Source organism: Cydia amplana, chromosome 15 (assembly GCF_948474715.1).
Source record: "Cydia amplana chromosome 15, ilCydAmpl1.1, whole genome shotgun sequence".
Taxonomy (NCBI): domain Eukaryota; kingdom Metazoa; phylum Arthropoda; class Insecta; order Lepidoptera; family Tortricidae; genus Cydia; species Cydia amplana.
The window spans coordinates 4,581,564-4,587,464 of NC_086083.1; the positions used below are offsets into that span (position 1 = coordinate 4,581,564).

The 5,901-nt window shown below is 37.5% G+C and overlaps 1 long non-coding RNA gene across 1 annotated transcript; it reads left to right on the forward strand.

Moving 5' to 3' along the window:
- The first annotated feature begins 1,010 nt into the window (after positions 1-1,010).
- LOC134654689 (uncharacterized) lies at positions 1,011-1,870 on the forward strand. Its single transcript, XR_010097366.1, has 3 exons — positions 1,011-1,146; positions 1,643-1,708; positions 1,745-1,870. It is a non-coding gene; the product is annotated as an uncharacterized LOC134654689 (long non-coding RNA).
- Positions 1,871-5,901: the final 4,031 nt, after the last annotated feature.

Genomic DNA, 5,901 nt, shown 5'->3' on the forward strand with positions numbered 1-5,901 from the left:
GAGCATTTATTCGTGACAAAAAATAAAAGAAAACAACAAGTAACACAACAACAAAATGTGGCGTTATCGATGAAAAGGGACCTTATTGTCGATGGCGCTCACGCCATTATTAACGATGCTCCGATATAAATACAATGCCGCGCGACGCTGTGCGGCGTAAGCGCCATCGACAATAAGGTCCCTTTTCATAGATAATGCCCCAAATAGCAACGAAATGGTCCCGACTCAGCATGGTGCTAGCCTGGCTAGGCTAGCGCTGGTCTTCCGTCGGGGCCATGATCATTTACAGCACGAAGTGTAACACATTATGGATAAAAAATATAATTAAAAGACACCATTATTATAACGTCACATTAGCAAAACACAACAAATAATATGTTTCCATATATTATTTTAGTTACGATTGGCGTTTTGCCTAGCTGTCTTCGCCTGCTAGATCAGGATCTAGCAGGCGAGGCAGCTAGGCAGGATCTGGATCAGATCAGCTCGATGGTACCATAACATTGCATTGTCACCCGACTTACATATGTACCTAGGTACTTAAACTCTAGCCGCCCAGAGACCTATAAAAAGGTCTCCTGTTCCATTTTAATTTGAACTTTATGTCGACAAAATAAAATTTCATTTTGCTTGGCAAGGTTCGATGTACGGGCGGCTAGAGGCTATGCAAATTTTCAGCTTCATTGGAAGTCGGGAAGTGGGTCAAATTTAATTTGCAAGATTTGACCCGTACAAACATATGAGTATAATTAGTTAATTACATAATGTATATGTATACATACGAGTAAATACAAAGGTACATTGCAAATTAATAAAAAGTAAATAAAAGCTAGATAGCAACAATGATAGCAACACGTGTATTTTAACTAGTAATAAAATACTATCAGACTAAACATACGAACAAACGGGTCGTTAAAAATGCATACTCTAAATTTTTTGTTACAATATAATAATAAAAAATTGTTGTATTTCAATGGCAAAGTATATAACAGTTGTATTGTTCATAATTACTTTTTTTTACAACAATCCATATTATAATTGTCAAGTGTGATCAGAAATTTAAAATGAATTTAAATATCATAATAATAGCTCTATTTTCGATGGTTCTGGGAGTTTTTGGGAACAATGAGGTGGCTCAAAATCAAAGTAAGTTGACTGATAAGTACCTACTTAGTACCTACTCCTACGTCTTGAGCGGTTTACGTCCTTAGGTATATTTTTTTCGTACCAAATGACTAAAATTTTATTTCTCATGACACATTTTCTAAACTGTAGGTGTAGGTAGGTAGGTATCTATAAATGTTCGGCCCATGGATATGACGTCTATTTCAGTTTATAGTAGGTAGTGTGATTCCTTAAAAAAAAATCACAAATAATCACTACATAAAAACAAAGTCGCTTCCCGCTGACTGTCTGCCCCTATGTATGCTTAGATCTTTAAAACTATTCAACGGATTTGATTCGATTTTTTTAAATAGATAGAGTGATTCAAGAGGAAGGTTTATGTATAATTTGTTAACCCGTCCGAAGCCGGGGCGGGTCGCTAGTTAGGTAATAAAATAATTTGACCGTTTCCTAAGTTGAGCAATACGATATACACGAACCATATTTATCACTGTTTAAAACTTACCTCGATCTCCAGGTGACGTGAAGCGAGTTAACATTCCCGTTGCTTGTCTTGTGGAAGCAGTGGGCACATTTGGAGTGTGTCTCATTTTTGGGGAAGAACTGCAAAGAATGGAAGAACTGCAAAAACAGCAAGAACTGCAAAAACAGCAAGAATCGCATGACCAAGCCCTATTAAAGTTACAAAGTAGCAAAGTTATCCGCTGTGCGGGTGACTTCGCTTGTAATGTGATTAAGTGTTTCACTGGCTGGTAAGTTCGTATTAAAGATGACTCACGCTAGACCGGGCCGGGCCCGGGCCGAGGCGTCCGACACGTCATTCTCTATGACGGCTGATCGCTGATCACGTGGTGCTTTCCAATGAAAACGAAATGCTGGAAACTCCGGCCCCGCCGGCCTGGCTATGGCCCGGTCTAGCGTGAGTCATCCTTTAAGTAGGTACATCGTCTAAGTACAACTAACAAGGCAGGGACACACTTATCCCACGTACGCAACGTATGCAATGCATTATGACAATCTGAACCCTGAAAGTTGTATGCTTAGAAACATACTTGTCATGCGTTGCGTTGCGTATGACAAGTATGTTTCTAAGCATATAAAGTTTAGCCTGCTAAGTCCCCGCGTACAAATTTTTGTACATATTCCAAAAAATATTTTGAACTTTCATTGAGTTCCAAATTAAAAAACAAAACAAATGCTTCTGGGTCTTAGGAGGTTAGGGTGCAGATGTCATAATGCATTGCATACGTTGAGTACGTGGGATAAGTGTGTCCCGAGCTGTATACTTACAACGTACTCACGAGGAACCGGAAAAATTCTATTGTACCTACTACGAACCTAAATTTTGATCGCATTGTAACTGCTAGAGGAATAAAATAAATAAAAATAAAAATAAATCAATAAATATTATAGGACATTATTACACAAATTGACTAAGCCCCACGGTAAGCTCAAGAAAGCTTGTGTTGTGGGTACTCAGACAACGATATATATAATATACAAATACTTAAATACATAGAAAACAACCATGACTCAGGAACAAATATCTGTGCTCATCGCACAAATAAATGCCCTTACTGGGATTCGAACCCAGGACCGCGGCTTCACAGGCAGGGTCACTACCCACTAGGCCAGACCGGTCGTCAATAAAAATCATAGGAATTCGGTAGGAATAAAATCATGATATGTATAAGTAAAGTAAAATATTACTAAGTAGGTAGTTAGACTGTGGAATTCTTAGGGTGAAAATGGTTCGTTTATGTTGCAATTAGATTATAATATTGATTGGAGAGTTATTTAAAAGTTTATTTCAATTAAACGTACTTACACTCTAAAAAAAATCTATTTGATTATTTTTATAAAATGTTCTTATTTTTTCAGATTGATGCTACGAAGAAATCAGAAAATAATTAAATTACCAAATGTGCATTGTATTGAAGTTTTTCTCATTAAACACAGTTTAAATTAAACACGAAAGTTTTATTGTTATGTATTTTTCCTATTTTATAAAATTATCGTTTTATAAAATAACATTTTATGAAATAGAAGACATAAGGTACCTGAAAAACATTTCATCATTTATTTTCCATGCATACTTACTAATTATGGCAGTCGCCGTTGTATTTGTCAATTACCTTGATTAAGTGAGCGATGGATAGAACGCCATAATCACGACATAATGCGGCCGCGAACATCACTCATTTTATTAAGGAAGTTGATAGATACAGCAGCGAAACCAACGCCGACGCAGTAATGTCAACTTCAACTTCAACTTCAACATTTATTCAGCAAATAGGCCACAAGGGCACTTTTACACGTCAACATTGAATTTAATATACAAGTAAATTGTCGCAACAGTTAATACAGCTGCAGTAGACATACGAAAATCACCCTTTTGTAGGGTGACTGCTATAGTTTTTGGCCACTACACAGTAATTGGCCTTTCCTAACAAATCAGAAAGAATTCCCAAATACAAATTCCAAATTATTTATTTGTTAAACACAGATTCGTCAACAGTAGGTCTTACATATACATATAATAATTATAAGTAGGTACTTATGTATCAAAGAAACAATCCAATTAAAACTTTAAACCTTATTAAGAGTGGCCAATTACTATATACTGGCCAATAACTATAGCAGACAGAACCCTTATAATGAGTAGAATGACATGAATCTAAGTTTCACCAGGCGTGTCTCACTCCGCGATTTCGTCGCTTTGCTACAGGTACATCTGTTCGGCCCCAATTTTGGGGAAAGCCATAAGCCGCGCGTGGCGCTGTCGCCACCTAGCGGCCATATCTGTGCTGATCGTAACAGACGCGTTTTGTTAGAGAATGAGTCTTCTGTACTTAATACTATTATTTATTCTGTGGTTTCACTCACCGGCGGACGGTAATAGACCCGACGGATGTACGCTCGTGCTTTGGTTTCTGGGACGGCCCTTGGCATGGGACGTGACTTGTGTAGACACAATGGCCCCCTCCCATGTCCGGCGCTCTTCCAGAAGGCCAGGTGCAGCGGCTGACGACGCCCAGACTACTTACCAAGAAAAAATATTACGAATTTGCGGTACTTGTGGTCGAGACTTTTGGGCCTTGGTCGTCAGACACCAAAACATTAATAAAGGATATTTCCCGAAAACTTATTGGGGTGTCTGGCGACCTACGAGCAGGGTCATATTTTGCCCAAAGACTGAGTTTAACCATACAGCGGGGAAATGCGGCCAGTGTCCTGGGGACTATGCCCCAGGTGACATTAGGCTTCGTCTAAAATGTATGTAATACCTTAGTAAATATTGTAAATATATATTATAAAACTTAAAAAAAGTTTCACTCACGTGTACAAGTCTTGATCTCTTAGTCTAGTACAGTCAGCAACAGAAGTTGCTAAGCAGGCCGCGTAGCCAAAATGCCAATCGCTTACTTACGCTTCGTAGCGATCGAAACGCAACTGTCACTGTTGCACTAATATGGAAGAGTGATAGAGAGACACAAAGCGTTTTGATGTCGAAGCGCAAGCGATTGTCACCTTGGCTAGACCCGCCGGTGGTTAAAATGATCTTCTAGTGACTTTATTGTTAAGAGAATAAGAGCGTGTCTAAGTAATTTTGGTCACTTCGCCCGCTTAGCAACTTCTGCTGCTAACTGTACCTACCTATTTATTATGACACGTATGTTACTCCTTATCACAATAGAGTTAGTTCTGTCCATTTGCTGTCTATTTACTCTCGAGAACAAAACATGTTTTGCAAGTAAAGTAATGTTAAAAATATGTTATTTCTATCATGAATGCATATTTAAACTGATGACATGTTTTTTTGTATATAAAATAGCGTCTGTCTTGGCTTGTGTATCTAATTTTCCTCAATAATAGTACATTTCGATACAAGTGCGAAAAGTATGCAATTCGCAATGAGTGGCGATAATGAAACACGACAGAAGGGAGTGTTTTAAATCGACACGAGTTGCGAATTACCTATTCGCACATGTATTTATCGTACAACGTTTTACAGTAAGCCCATTATATTTTCGATATAGTTACGTAATGTGCTAATTATCGCACTAGTGCGGTAAACTAGCACCATATGTACTGTAAAAATTGTTAGGTATCTAGGTAGAACTAATGACCAAGTCATTAATACGTAAGTATGTAAGTAACTATTAACTACTAAGTATATATAAGTAGGTAAGTAAGTAACTACTTACCTGTAACATTTCCAGAAACGTGTTCTAATAATTTACGCAAAAGGTGAAATAAAACCAAAGTAATTTGACAACATTCCCAGCCAAATACTCCTATTACAGTTGAAATTAAAAGTTATTATTTATCAAACAAGGCGGTAACACAAATACACGTGTAAATGCGTGTTACACGTGTATTTTATATTTCTACTAGCTTTTGCCTGCGACAGTCTGCGTGGAATTAGTAATTTAGGTAGCTTAGTATTATTTCATCCAATCTGCGTTTTGTTGATTCCTCATACAAACTTCGACCCCCATTTTCACCCCCTTAAAGGGTGATTTGTTGAATGTCACCTGCCCTTTCTTCTTTCCCGGGACTCAAACTATCTCTACAAACTTCACCTTAGTACTATTATTTGGGTCAATTTTTAAATAGGCATTTTTTGCTGTCCCACGGCTAAAACTCGAAGTCCATAGGACTTAAAGACTAGATATGTATATATTTTCATTCAGTGTATTATAATCTTTAAAAATAATGTACAACTGTACCTTCAATATTATTTGTTTCTGACAAAATGGCATTTGAAGGACC